The sequence below is a fragment of the Nothobranchius furzeri genome, chromosome 9, assembly GCF_043380555.1.
Source record: "Nothobranchius furzeri strain GRZ-AD chromosome 9, NfurGRZ-RIMD1, whole genome shotgun sequence".
NCBI classification, from domain to species: domain Eukaryota; kingdom Metazoa; phylum Chordata; class Actinopteri; order Cyprinodontiformes; family Nothobranchiidae; genus Nothobranchius; species Nothobranchius furzeri.
In genome coordinates, this window is record NC_091749.1 from 53,632,679 (window position 1) to 53,656,191 (window position 23,513).

Below are 23,513 nucleotides of genomic sequence, written 5' to 3' on the forward strand. Positions count from 1 at the left end.
ATCCGTCCTTGCGTAGGGCTCCGGCAGGTACGCAAGTACGTACGGAGTCAAGCCCACTTTTTTAAACATCCGTCGAACGAGACGGATTACGCAAGCTTGTGATTGGTCAGGATGCCGCTGTTGTTTACAGCGCCGCCATTGCAAAGAGAGCCGAGGATAACTAGCGACAGACACGGAGCAGCTTGAAGAATACCTCGCGAAAAAACTCTGAAAATATGAACGTTTAATTCTCCCGTGACTGGAGGAGTGAAAAGATACGCAGCAAGCATTTTATTTGTGGACGGAAATGACAGGAAACGTGGGTTTAGAGGTGGGGAGCGCATGAAGCAGTGGGAGAATGAGAGACAAATATGTCTGTGTTAAAAGTCTCTTATATACACAAAAAACACAATATAAACACACTATCTTGGACCGACACATGACAGAATACCACAGAACAGCGCTACGCCCTCTGTTGTCCTGCCGGGCAATTGCTTTGCAACACTCCCCAGGAGACGGAGAAGTAAAAGAGCAAAACGCTTCCGTCTATCCGTGCGTGTCTGTCCCTTGCGGAGCTGACGGAGAAGCATAAACCAGGCTTTAGAGACACATGCATGATGTCCTGACTAGTGATTTTATTTGCCTGTAAGGTTTCTCTAGCTTGGTGTTTAGATCATTCACAACTTTGGGACTTTCCTAACAAATGAGTTTTGTCAACAAATAAGGGGTTATTTCTGTTTGTAATGAATTATGACAAACCTTACTGACTTCTTTCATGCTAACCAGACATCAATTTAGCTTAAGAAAGAACTCCCACAGCATATGGTGTTGTAAATTGAGGGAAAATTTTGGAGCAAATGCTCTGCCCTGTTCAACCTGTGTTTTTGGAACAGCAACAGTTGTTAAACATGGGGATTCATGAAGGTGATCACAAAACAAACTGGACAAGCCCAGGGGGCTGGGGCCATCTTTACTGCCCCCTGCTGAGCACCCCTGGTGAATTGTAAAGTACTGATGGAACTTGATTTACAGGGGACAAAGACAACAAGCCTGGGAACATCAAAAGACATGGAAAACAAGGAACTATGCACCCCCATCGACCTCCGCTCACCTCCCAACAACCAGGAAAGTAGCTTCATGCTCTGCTACTCATATTGACTGCAAATGACCCCGAATGACACTGTGTGCAGCTTTATGCTCTCCATATGCAGGAATGGCTTGGACTCAGGTGACTGAAGTGACGAAGTAAATCAGAGATCACCCAACTATCAGGAGAGGGGTCTGAGTTCCTCTGTGTAGCAGCTGTGAAAGTTCAGGAGGAGGCGGAGATCGATGGCCTGCAGTCCAGGATGGAGGGGACCAGAAGGACTGAGCTGATGTAAAACCACAAACCTGTGGATCAGTCGGCTCAGAAGTTGACTCAAAATCAGGTGGCATCATCATCATGCGACAACAAGTTCCTCCATCCTGCATCTACACGCCTGCGGGAAGATGCAAGAGCTGAGCACACAGTCTGTGACCAAGACCCATTGCAGTGCATCACACCTGGGCTGGAGGTGAGGTGCGGAGGTCAGACACCAAGTTCAGGGGGGACCCAGCTTCTAAGCCATTCATGGAGGTTCACAAGTGTCCAAATCCTCACCTTAAAATTTAGTCATTTTCTGTGTTTTAAGATATGCATTTTTCATCTTTCAGGTCCATGGTGGGTTTAATGATCATTCTGATGATGACTGGTGGGACACAAAGATAATATGTGGGCTTAAGTGTCTGGTCTATTGTTAAGCTAAAATCCTTGCATTGATTGAACATTCCAAATTCCAGGCGCGTAGGCTGTGTCATAATTCTTGCTCAGGTTTTTTGACAATGTGTTTATTTTTATTGTTTTATCTTTTCTTGCTCAAAAAGTTACATTCAGGGGGGAATGTTGGGTATTTTCCACATGTTCCTTTTTGAGTTTTAAAGAACGTCTGCGCTCTTCTGTAAAGCTTACTGTTATCGAGTCTTATAGAATGTTTGCTCCTGTAAGCTCATTGTTATCTCTGGACTGTGGTGTCCTGGGAGATGAAGAGCCTGTAATTCTGTAACTTGAGAAGACCCACCTTCTCTGTCCTGGTTGTCACTAGAGCTCCGGACCCCACGTGACTCTCAGTTAGTGGACGCCATTTTGGCATGCAAAAAAGGTAAACAAACACGGATGTAACCATGAACATGAACGGGATCCGCTTGGATTTTACTTCGTCGGAGTTTACTTCACACTTTAAAACAGAAGAAATCGTTTTATATAGTCAGAAATTAAATAGACTAAACATCTCCGACCCTTACCGATACTGGGATACTTTTTAAAAATGCCAGAAGCTGTCGTAGCGGACTTCTTACTGGCACAACACCGGACCTGGCCGGGGAAACCCCTTGGGATTCCCCCGGCCGGAGGAGCTGGGGAGAAGGTCTGGGACTCTCCACTCTACTGCCCGCTCCGACGCCAGAAGCTGTCGGAGCGGACTTCTTACCGGCACAACACCGAACCTGACCGGGGAACCCCTTGGGATTTACCCGGAGGAGCTGGCTCCGGCGGCTGGGTAGAGGGAAGTCACGCTACTGCCCCCGCAACCCGACTCCGGATACGCGGATGAAAATGGATGGATGGACGGACAAATAACAGATTTACACGTAAGTAGTCTCGGTGAGACAGATAATAGCAATCCAAAGTGCTTTTTATGTGTGATCTGACAATTGATCAACCATTGCTTATAAATTAAATACAGCTTAGCCGGTTAATTGCTGTCATCATAAAACACGGAAACGGCAGCACTCAGAACTCACGAGGCAACGTTTTACGTGATGTTTACTTGCTGCTATGAGTAATAAGACAGAAAAAGCCACGCCAAAATAAGTTTAGGAAGCCCACTAAGAATCATAATAAAAGCATTTAAAATAAATACCACACACAGTTGAGGAAACGTTGGTTTAAGTACCTGATATGAAGTGGTCGCTGCATAAGAGAAAACCTTTACTCTCGGGATCCCACAGCTTCATTTTAGCCCGGTCACTAGTGCGTTTTATTACAATGATCCAACGTTTGCGGCGCTCCGGATCTTGGGGAATCCTGTAGATGGCTCATTCCTTATGTCGTCCGCGTCTGTTCTGCATCCTGGGGCACAACAGGAATCTACCATATTTCCCGTTTGATTGAGTTTTCTGACAATAACAAATAGTCCAGCTGCCGGCTTCTGCATGCCAATATGGCGCCGTTTCGATTTGAACTGTTGCATGCCGGGAGAAGTGACGTCAACTCCTGGAGCTCTATAAAACCCCTGTGAAACTGAGGAGATGGGGAAGAGACATGGGAACAGCTCTGGAGGGGGTTGACCCAGCATATTCTCTCCGCTGTGTGGAAACACAGTGTAAAATGAAATCCTCTTTGTGTATGTGTGTTTATTTCCAGTTAAAGGGTCATGGAAAATACGAATAACCAATCTAATTCCTCTGCGTGTGTAATCCTTTAAGGTAATATGGGATATATAAAAAATTACCTATCAATGTCTTTAGGTAGATCATCATCCCATCCACTGTGTCTCCTACAGAGTTCTTGCTGCATTATTTTGGAGAGCAGAACAATCAGTGCCAAAAAACCCAGTGGATCATACACCGAACAGATAGTTGACAGCACACCACGCCTGGTAAAGGATTGCTGTTTCATCTCCATCTTGAACTTAAAGGTGTCAGTTTCCATGCACCACTCAAGGCCAAGGGTCCTTTCAACAGGAAGTTCTGTTTGTTCCAGGTCCAGATCCTTTAAGCTCTTGGCTCTGAAATCTTCTGCAAAGGATTGTAGCACTGTTCTGCTATTGCAGCTCCACTTGTCCAACACAAAACCACCCTTTTCACATAAGCGGCTTAAATCCTTTATCATTTGGATTGCCTCTTCTTTGCTGGGAGAACTTTTGAGACAGTCGTCCACATAAAAGTTCTGTTTTATAGATTGACTAACCTCCTCAGGATACTCAGACTGATTGTCATCTGCAGTTTTTCTTAGTGCATAACATGCACAACTTGGAGATGATGTAGCGCCAAACAGATGCTCAGTCATACGATATTGCAAGAGCTCCTGAGTGAGGTCTCCTTCTGGCCAACAGAGAAAGCGAAGAAAATCTCTGTCTTCAACTGCAACCTTCACTTGATAAAACATGGCTTGAATGTCACCCATGTAGGCAACTGGCTCCTTTCTAAATCGAAGTAAAACTCCAAGTAGAGAGCTTGTGAGATTTGGCCCAGGCAACAGCTTACTGATCAAGGATACACCTTGAAATGTAGCTCCACAATCAAACACCACACGAAGGTATTTATTTTTCGGATGGAAAACACCATGATGCGGAATGTAACAAACCTTTCCTTGTTCACAGTGCAGATCTTGGTGAGGTACTTGCTCTGCATATTGTTTTTTGCAGATTGTATCCATGTACTCTATGTACCCTTGGTGCAGCTGTTTGGTTTTCAAGAGTTTTTTCTTCAAAACTTGCATCCTTTGTTTGACTACTGCAAGATTGTTTGGTAAAAGTACTTCTTTGTCTTTAAAGGGCAACTTTAAACAATATTGCTTCCCTTGCAACACTGCTGAACGATCCATGCTTTCCACAAACTGGAGATCTTCTTGGGACATTTCACTCCCCTCCATGATTTTCTCATTGAACTCATGATTATATTGGTTTGCCAACATTTCTTCCAATTTGCACACAGAAATTCTGTTCACTGCGGCTGTGAGAGGTTCATCTTTTAAGATATCACTGTTACCATTCAGTGTACTACTAACCACCCATCCTAATACTGTCTCAATAGCATGCGGACCATTTCCACAACTAATAATGACTTCCCAGGGTTCCAGCAGTTTAGACGCATTGGTTCCAATCAGCAAGTCCACATCCGCTGTTATGGTTGCAAAATTGACCTTTGATAAATATGGCCATTTTGTCAGTTCTTCCTTTGTCATCATGTTATCAACAGTGACAGGCATTTTCACTATAGTGTGAGGACTTCAGGAAGACTGTAGAAGTCATCACTGTGTAGGCCAGATACCTCCAAATAATTCAATAGGTGTGTTGGCATAACTGTTTTTTGCCCCATCGTGCTCAACAGGAAGCTGGTTTTCCGACCAGCAACATTCAACCTTTGCATCAGCTGCTCAGTACAAAATGTGGCTGAGCTTCCAGGATCCAAAAATGCATTGGTGTGTATTATTTCATTTCCCTTGGTGCTTTTAACCTTTACTGGTAAGATAGACAGCACACACTTTTCATTACCAGCCCCTGTATGTCCACATGTTTTGGGTGAGTTAACTGGTTGGAAGTATCCACTGTTTCAACTGGTGTTTCTCCCTTTATATGAAGCACAGTAGGATGGAGGTGTCCACAAACTTTGCATTTTAGACGGGCCTTACAATCCTTGCTCAGGTGCCCCGTACACAAACATGCAAAACAAATCCCCTTTTCTTTCAGAAATGAGAGCTTTTCTTTGTGCCTTTTTTCTTTAAATTTCTTGCATCCCTCCAATGAATGTATGTGAGCTCAATAAAGACACTCATTTTCCAATTTGTTTGAATCAGATGCTGGTTCTTTATTTCCTTTTGATACCTCCACTGATGTTACTGTGGTGGCAACAACATTTCTTTTTACTCTGTTGCTGGATGGTAATCTGAAACTGGTAATGGCCTTTGTCCCATTGACACCAGAGATTGGATCGTGCATTTCACCAAACAATGGATCTGACAAAATCTTGACACGACGTTCAATGGCTTTTATGAAGGCTCTGAATTGAAGAGGGTCACCTTCAAATATAGGAATATTCCTTGGAGGTAATGAGGTCAACTGTTGCTGCTGTAACAATGCTGCTGATATTTCATTTTGTCTATGCATGACATTCAGTATATTTTCAGAAACGTCTTTATTGCTTTGTGGCTGATGTATTGGTTGAAAGTTAACAAAGGATGAGTCAAAAGTTGAGATGTTTCTGGAATATTGTCCTCTTCCTGGTGACGATGCAGATATTTTGAGGAATCCTCAATCCATTGCCTTGTTTTTGTAGGTTGCACATCTTTTAATAGCTGCCTTGAACTTGTTTGAGTTGTTTTCAATGCTCCAGGTTGATATTAGCCTAGTGAACTAGACCAAATTCTTGCTTTATTTAGTCTGGCTTGCCAGGCTAGGTTGATCCCTTTGCCAGTGGATTTAAAACATCATGAACCTTTTTCCTTTTCAAAATAAGAGTTCATGCCATTGCTCGATCCTTGTGAAGAACCTTTTCTTCCTGAAGTTTGCAACACAGCCAGTTTTGCATCAAAAGCAGCAATTTCTGTTTCCAGTTCCAGCTGTTCCTTTTTCCACTTCAACATCAATTCTTCCACCTCCAATGCATGTTTTTTTCTTTAATTCTGCAGCACGAGCCAGAAGTGCTGCTTTGTCTGCCTGAGCCATGACAGCTGCCACTGATGTGCTGCTGGATTTATTACTTCAACCACTTTTGTGACTTGAATGTTTACTGATATTTGAAACACTGTCATTAGGGTTCATCATTTGAAACCCACACCTTAGTGTTCTCAACACACTCATCAATAGGAAGCATTTTTGCTTTAAACCATATTTCATGTTTTTCTTTTTCATCAACCAGCAATAAACCCATCAAATCATTATGCAAACCTTTTACCTTAACACACAGTGCAAGCATGTCTTCCAAAGCATTTTTTACCATTCATTTTTCATTTTTCTGCATCAAACTTTGTATTGATTTTATTAATACTGCTGATTTATTTAATATTGCTTTTCTACCTGATTGCAACCTGTCTAACTCATTAACAAGTGTCTTTTCAGGGAGCTTTACCACTCTTTTTACTGCTACAGTTTTAGCACTGTCGGACAGGCTACTTGATTTATTAATAGATTGCACGTTAGTCCTGGGATTCATTATATCTGACTTTGTTCCCTCAGTTTCCATGACAACCACCCCAGGTTTGCAGCGAAGATGAAAACTTGTACAAAGTTGTAGCTCCCTTAGTTCGGTTACCAATGCATTGGATTTTTGTTTTTATTTTGTGTGCACACAATTTAAATGGCCATGCTCAGTGTAGTGCTACGCATACCTCTTTGATGGGCGCCGTGATGACTTGAAGGCCGCGGTGATCCTCAGCTTGATCCAACGACTTGATTTCCTCCTCCAAACAAACAGGAAACGCCCTTCAGACCCGCAGGGATCCAACGCACATCCAGTTGCTCCACATGTCACGCAGCTCCCCTTCGACCAGCGACAACAGCATCCGACGACGTCCACTCATCCCCACGGGAGGTTATTAACTAAATGTAGAAGTCAAGTCCATTACTCGAACTTCTGAGGCTGTTAGACCGGGACCTGGTTGACGCTCTGTGTTGATCCAATGTTGACTAATTAAATTACTATTTGCTTAAAAACAGCTTTAAGCGTGGAATTGTTATGATAATGCTTCTTGTTTAATGTTGATTGCATTCCAGGTGAAACAATGATAGGAGTAATTCGCTTACTTTCCCATCCAAATGTCTTCACGCCACAGCGTTCAATAACCTGTTTGCCCTTCCGGAATAGTGCCTGACGCCAACAATGACATCACTACCTTTATTCCGATCAGTAACAATGACACGCCCACATATCAATTAAAACATCAAGACCAAAGAAAAGGAAACAACATATTTGGCTCCTACAACCATAATCAATAACCAATCTGATCATTGCTATATATACCTGTTTCAATGCTTTGGTACTAGCCGCCCAACCATTATCCCTTAAACACCCCATAATATTTATTATCTTTTTACATCTTTCAACGATGTTATTAATATTTCTCCTTCCAAATCAACCTTTCATCAAATATAACACCCAAATATCTAAAACTATGAACTTGCTCAAAAGGTTCCCTATATAATTTAAGCTCAATTTTAACATTTCTTTTCTTTGTAAAGACCATACTTTTTGTTTGTCCACCGAAAACTTAAATCCCCATTCAAATGACCAATTCTCCACTTTTATTATTGCTTCCTTAATCTTCTTCTGCAAGTATTGAATGTTCCTTCCCATTTTCCATAATATTCCATCATCTGCAAACAATGCTTTCCCAACATCATATCCTATATCTTCAAATGCATCATTGATCATAATAGAAAATAGAACAGGACTGATCACACTTCCCTGTGGCATCCCATTGTCAACTCTATAACCCTCTGACAATCTATCACCTATTTTTATCTGAATGTGTCTATTAAACAAAAAGTCCTTATTCCAATCATATGTTCTTCCTTCTATCCCCAACCTTTTTAATTTAATCAGCAAGCCCCCCCTTCCACACCATGTCATACGCTTTCTCAAGATCAAAATAAACTATAACTAAACTCTATTGTTTTGTGCTTTCCTAATGTCATTTTCCAAACTCACTGTGGCGTCCATCATTCCTCTACCAGTTCTAAACCCATTTTGATATTTCATTAACAAATTCCTACTTTCTAAATAATAATTTAACCTTTCCGTAATCATCCTTTCCATTACTTTACCTATATGAGATGTTAAAGCTATCGGTCTATAGTTCTCCAGAATACTTGGATCTTTCCCAGGTTTAATTATCGGAATTATTACTGCCTCTTTCCAATTTTTTGGTAATTTCCCTTTTTCCCAGACTTTAAATCAAATCAAATCAAATCACTTTTATTGTCACGTCACATGTGCAGGTACACTGGTACAGTACATGCGAGTGAAATTCTTGTGTGCGAGCTTCACAGCAACAGAGTTGTGCAAAATACAGTAACGTAAAAACAAGCAAAATATAAAAATGGCTAATATAAGTAATAATATGTATAGTATGTAAGGTATATACATTACTAAATGTGTGTGCTAGTATTTTTTTCTACGTGTGTTTATTTATTTTTATTTATTATATAACTCCAACAGCCTTCCCTTCACCTTATCCCCTAAATGTTTAAGCATCTCATAATTAATGTCATCCTTACCAGATGATGTTACTTTAATTCTCCCCATCGCTCGCTCTTGTTCAAAAACTGTAAATGGAGTGTCAATTGTCATCAGTCTCCATCCACCATCATCTTCAACAATATTAGTCCTTCTGGTTTCTTCTCTTCTTCTCCATCTACAGTATCTTCTGACAAATTGTCATCACTATTAATTTTTATAAAAGTTTTAGCCAACATTTCAGCTTTCTCTTCATTTCTAATAGCTACATCTACACCTACTTTGAGAACCGGGTATCAAAACCCTCTATAAACTCCCTTCATTTTCCTCATCATACCCCAAACGTCACTTACAGACGTAGTTCTTCCTATTTTATCACAAAACCCTCTACAATTTTCTCTTTTCGCTCTCTTAACTACTGTTCTTGCTTCAGCCTGTAATCTTTTATATTTCAACAAACTGACAAAATTATGAGTCTTTCTCAAAATGTTCATACTTGTATTTCTCTCTTTAACTGCCTTTTCACATTGTTCATTCCACCACGGAATATTCTTCTTTTTCATGGTCCCTTTACTTTAAGGAATAGTAATGTCCGCCGCATCAATTATCACTCTCCTAAAAATTTGTTCCACTATGTCTACATCCTCTTCCATATTAATCCTTTTTTTTTTTTTTTTTTTACCGTGTCCTGTCTGGCTGTGAAGCAAGCAGAATTGATGTCTGAATGCTGGAAACAAGCCTTACAAATTTATTCTCAGGTGGAGCATCAAAGCTTCTGCTATTAATGTCAGGCCTGATACTTAAAACTTTATTGTTATTGTTTTTGAATGCTCTGTAATTCTGACCAGACATGGAGTCAGAGGTGAAAGAGAAAGGAAAAGACAAAAGGTGGGGAGGGGGTCCACAAAAATAAACAATAATGAATACGACTCTGCTTCTAGACCTGCAGAAAGAGAAAGAAGAGAAAAAAATGGGACACACAAGTACAACAGGAGCAAGCTATCACTCTGTCAACTTGAAGAAATATACAATCAGCATTGTTTAACTGAACAATCACATGATAATAAATCATCGTGCATTTAGTGGCATCGACAGCCTTAAGACATGTGTTGAACGTGCCCAAGCCCATACTTATGAGAGCACCATGTGAGCACCTGTGTGTGTACACGCGCTTGTTTATGTAAGGTTTCTCTATAAAAGCGTCCAATAGAGAGTGAGGGACCACAGATCTGCCCCCCGAAGATGTGTAGGAGACGGAGGGAGCTCCAAGTCCCAGAGATCCAGGCACTGCTCCAGAACACAGGAACCTCAAGGAGACTGCAACCAGAAAGGCCCCCGCCCCCCTCGAGAGGCACAGAGGATCACCCCGGGGGGCCACAACCAGCAGCCGGCAGAGTCCCGGAAGATATCACGACCATGACCGGGTTTAAATACTGCTGAGAAGGTGAATGAAGACAGGGAGCAGGTGTGATGATTACTGATACAATGACCTACAGGTGTGACTGGTTAACAGAGAAACACAAAGACAAGAGAACAGAACTATGAGAAATGAAGTCAAAACTAAAACACAAGAAGCTACCCCTGGATTAGTCATTGCAACCCCATAGCACCCCCAAGTAAATATTAGATTTTATTTTACAATTTAATTTTAATTTAACGTGTGGATGTGATATTTAAGATACAAAACAAAAATAATCAGTAAATTATCATATAGATAGTAAAAACTTAAACCAAAACAGGAAATTGGTGTTAACCTTTGACCCCATTTTCACCTGCGAACGAGTGAAAGGTAAAGCTAGTGGTAAAATGGATCGGTTTTTGTTGCCCAAATTTCCACGGGTTCAGTCAGAAACGAATGAATCTTTGGAAGTGATCTCAGACCCCCAAAAACCTACGGATCTGGATGAAGAGAGTCAACCCTCAACCGCCGCAGCAGTCGAGGGTTTTGCAGCTGGAAATGCTAACACTAACGTTAGCTAATCTTGCAACTCTATAGATGGTTTTCTGTGTGGCTGTATGTGTTTATGATTTCATGGAAAAGTCAGGGGTTGTTCATATGTTTATGATGTATATTAATGATTGTTTCAGGTGTTGTTGAGGTTTTGTGTATCTGCTAGTGTTGAAGGTGTTTTAGAGAACAATAGGTACGCATGACCACTTCCTTCATAGCACCCTCAGTAAAAAGACTAACTCCTTCATAGCACCTGCAGAAAAAAATTTCTGGAGCCGCCACTGTTTCCAGCCATTCTGGCAAATCAGAATGTGCCATGTCTGGAAGGCTTTACCAAAACATTCCTCAGAAAGCCACACCTTCCTTCAGATACAAGCTTCTTAATTTTATGAATAAAGAATATTTAAATGTTATGGGAGGTGAACCTTAACTTTAAGCCTTTTCAGGTCCCTGCTTCTGATGCTACTACTACTGTTCAGAAGGAGAGCAATAATTGCTGTGACTGTTAATCCTCCATCTGGATTGATAGATTTGACCCAAAATATTTGAGTTCAGCAAATTAAGCAAAGTAATTCCACAAGATAAGCTAATATTTAAAGTTTCTGTGGTAAATGTACTTATGGTTCCCTAAATGATAAATTACCTGCACTTATATAGTACTTGTTGTGGCGATTCCTTGTTTGTCCAACCAATTTCCTTAAGTTTTTTAAAACCTTAAGCCACTGCTGCACTGAAGTGATATCTTGTCTGCAGGCAAAAGAAGTCCAATGTCCAAACTGTTGAATATTTTTGGTGTTTATTCATCCAACTTGGAAAGTGTTGTATACATCTCCATTCCCTACTGCTTCTCCTGCTCTGGTAAAAAAAAACTATATGCCCACCCCAGTGCATGCTGGTCCAACACCAGTCAACCATATTTATAGAAAACAAAACCTCTCTTTTCTTCCTGGCTGATTCTCACAGGCAAAACAAAAATAAATTACTAACAACAACTAAACCTTATAAATAACCCAACAATTGTAAGTAACCCAAAAAGCTCCAACAGTACTTCTGTGTCAAAGAAGTCCAAAGTTCTTCACACCACAGTAGTCATTCATACATTCACACACTGATGCTGATGAACTACATCACAGATGCCCTGGGACTCACTGACAGAGGCAAGGCTGCCGAACAGGTTTTACCAACCCGTCTGGCGACAAGCAGGCAAGGAGAGTGAACCTCACCTTCCACACGCACCTCTTGGAATTCAACCAAAATAGTTGGCCTGTACTGATCCAATCAGACGTAGCTGTGGCCACACACACACATAAACACACATATACGCACGCACACAGTCTAATTTAATAGCCCTGACAAATGCTCTATTGTTAAAGAAAGTATGATGTCTTTTATCGTACTGATCCAATCAGATGTAGCCGTCACAGTTGTTCTCATTCCTCCCACAAACACACAAACCAAAAACAACATTTTTATTATGTTTGCAGATGCTCTGTTGTTGAACAAGATGTGACTCTTTTACTTTACTGTATCAAAAGGAAGTGTTTATCTTCATAAAACTTCCCAGTATGCAAATCTAAAGACATGTCATGTTTTTTTGCAATTCTTCAAAACCAGAATGGTCATTCAGTCATCAAATAAAACATCGCGTTTTTTTTTATATGTGTGAAACCTAAACATTTGCCTTAACCCTAAAAATTTGAAGTCCCCAAACATGAAAGCTCACATTCAGGGTCATTTGATGTTAACTCACTGACTTAACTGCTTCGCCAATCATAGGCGTCATTTTAACCGGGGACGCCGGGGACATGTCCCCGGCAAAATTTGTGATTGGCAGCTGTGTCCCCCCAACTTTCAAAAATGCCTGCTGATGAGGATTTTTGTTTTACCAGCTCAGATCTTATACCAGGGGTCGGCAACCTGTTCCCATCAAAGAGCCATTATTACCCATTTTCCACGGTAATTTTGGACGGACCTTAATAAGCAGTGACTTAAGTGAAGCAGGCAGGTCGCGCTAGAAAATTTCGTTTAAAAAGACGTCATAAATGTGTTCCCCCGTCCTTTTTATTTATAAAATATGAAGTAAAAACTCACAATTTAATTTTCATTCATTTCTCATTACTATTTAGTCTACACCCGTGCGTTAAGTGGACCATCTTCCAGTAAAAGCAAAGCATCCAGTCCACCTCTCCAAATGCGTAAAATGTGCATCAGCCGCTAGTTAGGCGCGCCGCGCGCACCATCAGCTGATCGGCCCAGACAAGAGCAGAGCAAATAGAGAGTGTGTGTGTGTGTGTGTGTGTGTGTGTGTGTGTGTGTGTGTGTGTGTGTTTTCCACTTCAAACACTGGTCTAACCAACCAGACCAGCGTGTCCAGTAAAACATTAATGTTACAATTAAACAGTTTCACTTCATGTAGGCTAGGAACATTTCACCTGCCGTGGCCCGACCGCTTCTGCTCCACATAAACTTTGTGCGTGATCAAATGTCTCTACGCGTCATGCGTCTCCATATTAGAGACGGGAACAAGCGCTGTTCAGCCAAAGTTTCATAATTTCATAAAAAGAACATTTTTCCAAGTGACACATCCCTCAGAGAGACCGGGTTTCCAGACTGTTTCTGTGGGAGGAAATCTTATCGCATGCGCCGTGGTTCTGCACTGCGCTGCGAACCCCAGATCTTCAGCTCACTGTCCACCGTGGGCGCTCCGAGCCGCGCTGAACACAGTGTCCAGTATAAAGCTTTGATGTTCTGATGGGAATATTTTACCTCCGCGATGTGCGTTAACGATTAAAATGTCAGCTCATCCATGCGCATCAGTGTGCGTCGGGGAAATTCTTTCAAACCAATGCTACATCCTTGAGTTCATCTGTCAAAATAAACAGTCAAATGGAAATATCTGTAACCTGCCATTTAACTGTTTTGCCTTGAAGATTGTTGCAAAGAGAAACAATTAAACTTGATTAACCCCAGAGCCACCCAGAGAACCAGTGCGCATGCGGGAAGATTCCTCCCACTGAAGCGAGTGTTTTCCAAACCCTGTCTCTCAGAGAGACTTGTCACTTAGAAAATGTTCCCTGATTATGAAACTTTGGCTGAATAGCGCTTGTTCCTGTCTCCAATGTGGCGACACATCCAGGAGCCGTCTGAGGAGAATCCCAGAATCTCACATCCTCTTCAGCTCATAAAGCGCCTATATGATTACGCACAAGAGTGACCCGTCAACCTGGTCTCACAGTAAGACCGGGTTGGAACTGTTCAGGTTTACGCAGACAATCTTTACATTTAGAATTAGCATACACATGTAAAATTAATGCAGTAAAATATAAAGCATTTTATTTAAATATCCATTCATTATTTTACAAGCACAGAGAGCCGCATCAGATGGATGGAAGAGCCGCATGCGGCTCCAGAGCCGCGGATTGCCGACCCCTGTGCTAGCCTACTTTATTGTCCCCAGCAATTTTTAAACCCCACTCAAGTGTATGGTTATTGTCCCCAGCAATTCTGAAAACAAACTGACGCCCTTGTCCCCAATCCTTTTTCTATAGTTAAATCCTGAAGAAGATTGAGCAGACTGAAAGTTGAGGAGAAGAGTCTGTCGAGCTCTGAGACGGAGGACGCTATAGGATGCTATAAGCTACTTAATAACCACTGTTCAGTGTCTTGGAGATTCAAAAGAAATTAATCTGATGGGGAACTTTACTCAGAGGATTACTGAGCCAGCCATAGTTAACAATAATAGCTCTTCTCTTATCGACTGGATATTAGTATCTGACCCCTATGGAATTTTTAAAGCCGGTGTTCTTTCTGATTCTCTCCGCCTTAACTCTTATCTATTGTATCTGGACAATTAATACCCTGCGTCTTCCTCCAAAAATTCTAAAGATTCGTGACCTTCATGCATGTTGCAAAGATCTTTTCCTTAATGATCTGTAGTTAGTTAAGTGGGAAAGGACTATGCTAATTCCTGATGTTGATAATGCTTGGAAGTTTTTTTTATTCTGAGTTCATAAGAATAATGGACAAGAATGCTCCATGGATTTGTGTAAAATTTAAGGGCAACTGTTTGCTCTGGATTAGTTGCGTACACTTTTTAAGACAAAAAATAAGGCCTGGAAGCTGGTAAGACTTGCTAACTCTGCTGATGACTGGGCCGAATATAGAAGACTGAGAAATCAACGTACCGTTAAAACAAGAAAGGCAAAATCTAACTACTATAGGGAATGTTTTAATAGTGATTTTAATAACCATTTTTGGAACAAAATTGATCATTTCTGTGGTAAAATTGTAAATAATAAAAAAGGCTAATTTAGAACTAATGGGGGTCTCACCAATGGTCCTGATGGAATTGTGGAGGGCTTCAGTCCTCACGTTGTTAAAACTCACCAGCTTCATTCGGTATCTTACTGGTCTGGATCTGGTTTTTTACCACAGATCTCCTCAAGTAGAAGTTCTTTCTCGCAAATTCTATTTTCTGATGTTGCAAATTCATTATGTTCATTTTCATCTGCTAGTAGTGCCCCCGGTCCAGATGGGATTGAGAGTAAGTTGGTTAAAGTTGCATTTCATTCCTCCCATTAGCTGTGCTCTTCAATCTTTTTATAAATACTTGCTCAGTCCGTATTGCATGGAAATGTACCAATATGTCTTCTATTTAAGGGTGGTGATGCATGCGAAATTAATATTTGTAGATCTATTGCATTAATAAATTTGGTTACTAAAGTCTTTGAAACTGTTTTTTAACCAACTCTATAGTTACCTTGACTCTTAATAAAATAATCTCTCAGTTGCAGTCTGTGTACAGAAAGAACTTCTCTACTACTACTACTGCCTTAACCAAACTTGTCAATGACATATTTCTAGGTTTCGATGAAAGCTTACTGTCTGGTGACATTTTCTTGGATTTTACTAAAGCTTTTGATTTCGTTTATTACTAATTGCTACTGAATATGTCAGACTGGTCGGCTGGATACGGGAGTTGAGCTTGTGGAGAGCGTGGTCTCACAGATGCGGAAGTGATAGTGTCGGTGAAACGCCGGCTCTCGGTTTAATCTAGGAATCCCCGAGCGTTCGAGCGTCAATGAAGTGACACGGAAATGCTGGGTTTTCCAGAAGTAAGTAAGAACACTTACTGTGAGCTGAGAGTTCATATGATGGATCGGTTGCTTGGAAACTCTGATCATAGATCCGAAGAAACAATGACTGAGTGGTGAGCAGGAGAGGCGACTTCCATATATAGTCGTGGTTTGTGACGTAGGTGCGACGTGGAGGGAATCCCTGCGAGGGGCATGCTGGGAGTTGTGGTCCATGGTGGAGGCCGGCTAGCTGGGAGAGGCTGGTTTGGGGACTTGGGTTCTGAGAGGACCCCCCCCCCCATCCAGGGACAGCTCCTGAAGTCCCAGGGCGACCCCGGCGGTTCCAGAAGTCAGAGATCAGGGCAGGGTCCAGGATGGAGCGGGCCGGTTCACAGGAGCGTTCCTCGGGGCCGTAGTCTGCCCAGTCCACGAGGTACTGCCATCCCCGACCCCTGCGACGGGCATCCAGGATGCGCCGGACGATGTAGATGGGCTCATCGTCGAGGAAGCGGGCAGGCGGAGGCGCCAGAGGCGGAAGCAGGGAGGATTCCACATACGGCTTGATACGGGAGACGTGGAAGGTGGGATGAATGCGGAGAGTCGCCGGTAACCGCATCGGGTACGAGACTGGGTTGATGACCTTCTGTATTGTGTAAGGCCCGAGAAACCGGGGAGCGAACTTTTTGGATCCAGCATGGAAGCGGAGGTCCGTGGTGGACACCCAGACCTTATCCCCCCGGACATAGGAGGGACCAGGACGGTGTCGGTGGAGATGTTGGCGAGCGTAACGGGCGTTGGCTTGGGTGATGGAAGCTCGTGCTTTGATCCAGGCGTTCTTGCAGCGCCTCACTAGGGATTGCGTGGCAGGTACAGCAACTTCGGGTTCCTGGTGGGCGAAGACCGGGGGTTAGTAGCCATAGCAGACCTCGAAAGGGGACATATGAGTGGTTGAAGAGGTGTGAAGATTGTGGGACAGCTCTGCCCAGAGGAGGTATTTAGGCCATTGCAAGGGTTGGGCCGAGACAAAGCACCGGAGGTACTGACCCAGCTGTTGGTTAGCCCGCTCCGTCTGACCATTGGTCTGCAGGTGATAGCCTGAGGATAGGCTGACCGATGCTCCCATTAGGTGGCAAAAGGCTTTCCAGAATCGGGCCGTAAACTGGGGATCCCAGTCGGAGACCACATCGAAAGGGAAGCCGTGCAGGCGCACCACGTTCTCCAGGAATAGTTCCGTCGTGCGTCAGGCCGAAGGGAGACCCGGAAGGGCGATGAAGTGGACCACCTTAGAAAACTGGTCAGTGACTGTGAGGACTGTGTTGAGGTTGTTGACCGGGGGGAGTCCTGTCACGAAATCCATACCCACGTGGGACCACGGACGGCTGGGCACCAGAAGAGGTCTGACGACACCAACAGGGGCCTGGCTGGGTGTTTTGGAGTGGGCGCAGATGTCATCAACTGTTTTATTTGTTAGGCTTAAAATGTCTAACCGTCAATAAAAATCCTCTAACATATAAGCAGCCATGTTCGTTGTCAACCTGAGCCTTGCTTACTGATTTTGATGGGCAAGGTTGACAGAACAAAAGCATGATGAACAAACCATGAAATAATTAAATAAATCATGAAATATCTGTATATAATTTTAATGAATAATTTTACTCATGGTTCGTGTAATTAAATATTTCATGATACATTTATAAAAATATTTAATGCTTTAGTTATATATTAAATTGTGTCATGTTTGACTCTCCATACATGCAAACAAGAGCTCACGTAATAATTAGACTATGCCATTTTCCAACATTCATTAGGGGCTATAATGCAGCTCGGAACTGCTGCTCACCTCTCTTCTTGAAAAACCTGCTCAGTACCTCAAATACATGCTTCTGTTCAATTAACCGTTTCTCCACTTTCTTTTCTGGAAGCCATATTTCCCTTACTTGGGGAAAGACATGACCTCCAGTTCTGGCTGTCAGAGGTATCAATGACTACGTTTACATGCAGCCAATATCCGGGTATGATCGGGTTAAGGTCAGTATTCGAGTTTCTGAGTTGATCAGAATAACCCGTTTACAAGCATAAATAGAAAGAGTTACCTCTAACTTGCATAACCCGATTTAAATGCAGACGTTGGCGTAGCGTCAGGACGTATGGACTACATCCAAACGCAATATGCATCATTTCCGGTTCTTCTTGTTCCGGTATCCGTGAAAACAACAACATGTTTCCCAGTTCGGAAGAGATAGCGACCGCGTTTGTTTGCGCTTTAGTTTCCTCGTCACTCCAAAAGTGTGGTGCTGTGCCGCGAGTCGCCATGTTGCTCCCAACTTGTTGTTTACATCCGGTGTTCTGGCGCATACAAGACGTCTCGCTACTCAAAAGACCAAGATTCCTTGCGAACCGAGCATGCGCAGAACACACGCTTTGATGGGGATATCCAGATATGCGTTTATACGACCAAACATTCGGGTTAGAAAAGGGTTACCCCAGGTGTAGTAACCGGGTTTTAAAAAACCCAGTTATGAGCATATCCGGGTTTTTGGCTGTGTTTACATGGACCTGTGGAACCGGGTTATTGTGAATATTTGGGTTTTGAAAGGGTTACTGGCTGCATGTAAACACACTCAATGTCTCATTAGCTCTACATGCAGGGTGCTGCCCCGGGCCCAAGTGCGGACTAAACCATTTTGCACATTATTATGCAGTGATAGATACCTCAGAGGTAATGCAGTTTTTTAGGCAAAACTCTGTTTCTTAACATCTTCAACCAGGTAAAGGGAAATTTATTAAGACAGTATGTAGGTTGGGGCGGGGGGTGGGGGGGACTACAATAAAACATTTTTATTCAAAGCTGTCTCAAAGCCCCTCCCTGCAGTGAGCCCTGGGTAAATGGTTAAATACCTGCTGATTGAAATCAGATGTTTTGCAGCTGGCCCTCCAGGCCAGTGGTGATTAAATGGTGATTTTAGCACATACCAGCTCAAGAAAATCATTTTAAAATCTGAAAAAGTTGCAAAGTATGGCTTTTACTGAAAGCCTGATGAGTCAATGTAAAGCTCATAATCTATACATGAAAAACAAGCACAACTTCATCTCTGTGAAGTCAGGCAAGTACATGTCAATCAAACACAGTCGCTCCCCCCCACCCACACACACACACACACACATACACACATTTTTTTTTATTTATGTTGGCTGGTGCTCTGTTGCTGTACAGGGTGTGTCTCCATCATTATTACTAACAAGTGTTGCTAATCCTCTTAAAACTTCACATACTTTTTTTTTCAATTCTCCAAAACAAGATGGTAATTCAGTCATCAAAGTGAAGATTACATTGTTTGTTTTTCTTGTGATGTTTGCCTTCTTTTAATGTGTGAAACTTAAGCATCATCAGCATTAACCCAATCATTTTAAATCATCCAAACATGAGAGCTTTCATAGAGCAGAAGCATCTGTGAGGCAAAAAAGACAACAATCCTGTCTTTTTAACCTACCACCTTATTGGTAGACCTAGTGCCTTTGAGATACAAAGTTCAGACACTCCCATAGGCTTCAATAAAAGAAAGGAATGCAGAAAGTCAGCCATGGAGCTCCCAACAGTTCCATCATTGAACGCTGTTGTTTTCTTCCAGTAAGTTGACCAAATTAAAACATGTTGGCCCCTTCCTAGGCAGTGTTAGTTGATTAGTTACCTGCAGTATTGACAGGAGAGGACGTGCGAACATCACCGCTACTGGTGCGTTGAAATCCTTATCCTTTCTTGTAAAGTATAACCAAACTTTTGAGCATTAGTGCCATTTAGACGCCATGTTTCCTGCTTCTGTAAGTCACAAAACGTGCATGGTTATGTCATTCGCACCAACTGGAATTGATAAGGGGAATCGTTTGCAAAAGTCAGATTCCTAGGAATTGAAACAATGGAAACCGGTTCTCAACAAGAACCGGTTTTCAATTCCCAAGCGTACCTTGGCAGGTACCAATCTTTTAACGCATCAAAAGGATCCGATCAATTTTTTTTTCCTCATTTACGGTGATGGAGATAACGGCACATGGCTCTGGTGTTAAACAACTTTAATTGTTTCTCTTTGCAGCAATCTTCACAAGACGGCAAACAGTTAAATGGCAGGGTTAGCGTTGACCAGATATTTCCAGTATTTGACTGTTTATTTTGATGGAGAAACCTGAAGGTTGCAGATGCCCTGACGTTTGAATCATTAAACACATCGCGTAGGTGACTTTTGACAACTCTATCAAGAAAATATTCCCATCATAACATCTGAGCATTATACTGGACACTGCTCAGAGCAGCTTGCTGTCAATGCACATGTAAGGTGGACAGTGAGCTGAAGATGTGGAGAGGGGCTTGGAGCGTGTCGGTCACAGGCAGCAGCAGAACCAGAGCGCATGTGGGAAAATTCCTCTCACTGAAGCGAGTGTTTTCCAAACCCTGTCTCTCAGAGACTTGTCAATTAGAAAATGTTCCCTGATTATGAAACTTTGGCTGAATAGCGCTTGTTCCTGTCTCCAATGTGGCGATGCTGCGACGCATCCATGAGCCTGTCTGAGGAAAAGTCCAGAATCTCATCCCCTTCAGCTCAGAAAGTGCCTATAGAGACATTTGATTACGGACAAGCAGGTGACCAATCGTTTCAGGTCTTTATCATTATTTCTTAGACTATAAAAGATGGCAAAAAAAAATTATGCAGAAAAATAAAATACTTTTTAATTAAATAATTATTTATTATTTTACAAGCACGGAGAGCCGCGGATTACCGACCCCTGCTCTAGCGGATGAGGGTGGAACTACAATTTTTGACACTTCCAAAAAAATTTACAAAAATTAAGACCAAAATTGCCCCGTGAATAAAATACATAATCAGGGTGGTAATCAACACACATTGTTGGTCAATAATCACCTAAAATTACTGTGGAAATGAGGAAATAGTCATTTTAGCGTACAGTCTGGCCAGAAGCTGTTCACATTGATTGGCAGTCCTGAGCTGTTTGGAACTATTGAGGGCTGCGTGAACCAAGTGACCGCATGTCGTCAATTTCAAATAGTGTCGCAACTTTCTCATTCTAGGCATGACATGACAGTTTTGCTTTTCTATTTTGTCATGGATTCAAGAACTTGTTTGAACAAATTCTCTGCAGTTTTGTTTCATATTGACATGAACACTTCAGTTACTTCAGATTTGCTGACTGCACATTCATAATGTGGATCTCCCATTCTATCTTATTCCAAAAGGTTCAGGACTGAATTGATATATGGTGACTGTAAATGTCTTTGGAGTCCAATGTGAATTCATTGACTTAACGGCTTCAGTTTATAGTCTATTTAAGTCCTTTTTGGGCAGCAGCAGACAACCATTAGTTTGTACAAATAGCAAATTGGGTACAATGCTAATCTGATTGTCTATACCCTTAGGGGGATACTGGAGGATGTGTGGGAGTTTGTCCAACCAATCTATATGTGCTTTCTGGACATGTAGATTGGGAGTAGACCCGAGGGAAGACCCAGGACATGCTGGAGGGACTGTCTCTCGGCTGGCCAGGGAATGCCTTGTGATTCCCCCATAAGAGCTGGCCCAAGTAGCTGGGGAGAGGGAAATATGGGCATCTCAGCTTAGGCTACAGTACTTCCCCTGCGACCTGACTCCAGATAAGCGGCTAAAAATGGATGGATGGATGGATACAAAGTTTCTAACACTCTTTTTTTCACCTCTGCCTCTGAAGAAAAAAAACCTTTCTAACTTCCTGGTCTAAAGCCCTCCCTTTTTTAAATCATTTGGGTGTTAAAGTCCATCGCTGAAGGGCCTTAACCTTCTGGAGGCAGGCGTTGCAGATTTGCAACAAGAGAGAGTATAAGGAACCACCTTTCGTCAAGGTTTTTGACAGGCCTATTGTTCTTTGACCTTTATGCCCCCCCAAACCACCATAAATGAAACTTGAGAGATGTATTGTTCATTGACCTTTGTGCCCTTTCCCCCAACCTACCTTTCATCAAACTCGACAGGTGTATTGTTAGTAGTCCCCTTTTTTGATATGATCTTTAATGATCCTATATGTCAAGAAATGAATTGATGACTGGTTTGTGTTAGCCTCACACCCCCTCCCTTTCGTACGTGAGACCCCACATCCCTCCCTCCAACCCTGCTTGCCTTTTTAAAAGCTCAGATCCATTTTAGCAGACAGACTGAGATTGTATCAGAATGGTCGCTGTCTCTTCTGCAACTTGTTTTTTTATTATTATTATAATCATTATATTTGGCGGCAGTTTTTTTGCAGTGTGATTAGATTTTATATTTGACTAGATTGTACAGCCATTTTTACAGTACGATTAGCTTTTATATCTGACTAGATTGTTTTTTGCAGTATGATTAGATTTTATTCCTTATATCTGACGGCTGTTTTTTGCAGTACAATTAGATTTTATTCCTTATATCTGACTAGCTTTATTGTGTACAATTTATGAAATAAAAAGAAATAATGAGAATGAATATGTATCATTTTTTTTTCAAGCATCCATCAGAGATGGAGGAGGTAATGAAAAAGGTTTATTTTTCACCAAAACATCGGGGTAGTTACGGAGGTGTGGAAAGGTTTAGAACTGGTTTACAAAAGAGATTGGGGAGAAAGTTTCATCAGATAAGGCTCGTGATTTTCTCTCAGAACAAGATGCTTACACACTCCACAAACCTGCAAGAGCTCATTTTCCGAGAAAAAGCTATAATATAATAGCTATTTTACGTTTTAGGTGAATTGTTTGCACCTTAATGTTGATTTGTGTGCAATATAATTTCAATGTCACCTGTTTTTATCCTTATCAGTACTTCCAGTAGATGGTATTTTCAGCTAGCCAGATGATTTAATGAGCATATGAATAATTGTTCTAAGTTGAGACAAAAATCTATATTGTTAATCACATATGTTGAATAAAACTGAAAGAAAAAAATTGTCGATTGATTTAAAATCTTCGGATCCAGGATAAATTTGGTGATGGAGGTAGTGGACCTCTTGCTGTTTTAGTTGGGGACCCCTGGGCTAGAATATCAACAAGGGTATACGCTGTTTGCCTTCAATCTGAACTCATCGGATGACCTGGAGGCGCTGTCACCTGTTGCTAATGGCAACCTTAGAATATCCAAAATATAAGTGATGATTGGGTTTGCACCTGAAACTTGTTCCTTAAACCCCTTATGAAAAATCTCTTGCGAAGTTAAACCTATCTCGTCATTACGCAATTCAAACTTTGTTCTCAGCAGACTAACTTGTTGTTTTTTTTTTTTTTCGAATCAAAACTCATTTGGCTTCTTCCCTCGATATGAGTTAAATACATCTGGATGAAACAGCCAAAAAGAAACAGAAAGAATGGGGGTGTCTGAATGGTGGGCACCCTGCGGCTCTCTGGTGCTGTGACAGAGGAGGGGAAGAGAGGGGGTAGGAGGTGTGTGTGTGTGTGTGTGTGTGTGTGTGTGTGTGTGTGTGTGTGTGTGTGTGTGTGTGTGTGTGTGTGTGTGTGTGTGTGTGTGTGTGTG

The 23,513-nt window shown here is 42.0% G+C and overlaps 1 protein-coding gene across 1 annotated transcript in view; it reads left to right on the forward strand.

Annotated features, from left to right (window-relative positions):
* Positions 1–2,130: 2,130 nt before the first annotated feature.
* Positions 2,131–23,513, forward strand: part of LOC107381862 (globoside alpha-1,3-N-acetylgalactosaminyltransferase 1) — a 41,925-nt gene continuing 20,542 nt past the window's right edge. Inside the window, exon 1 of the mRNA XM_054732190.2 lies at positions 2,131–2,646. The gene's annotated coding sequence lies outside the window, so the exon portion shown is untranslated. The remainder of the gene's footprint in view (positions 2,647–23,513) is intronic.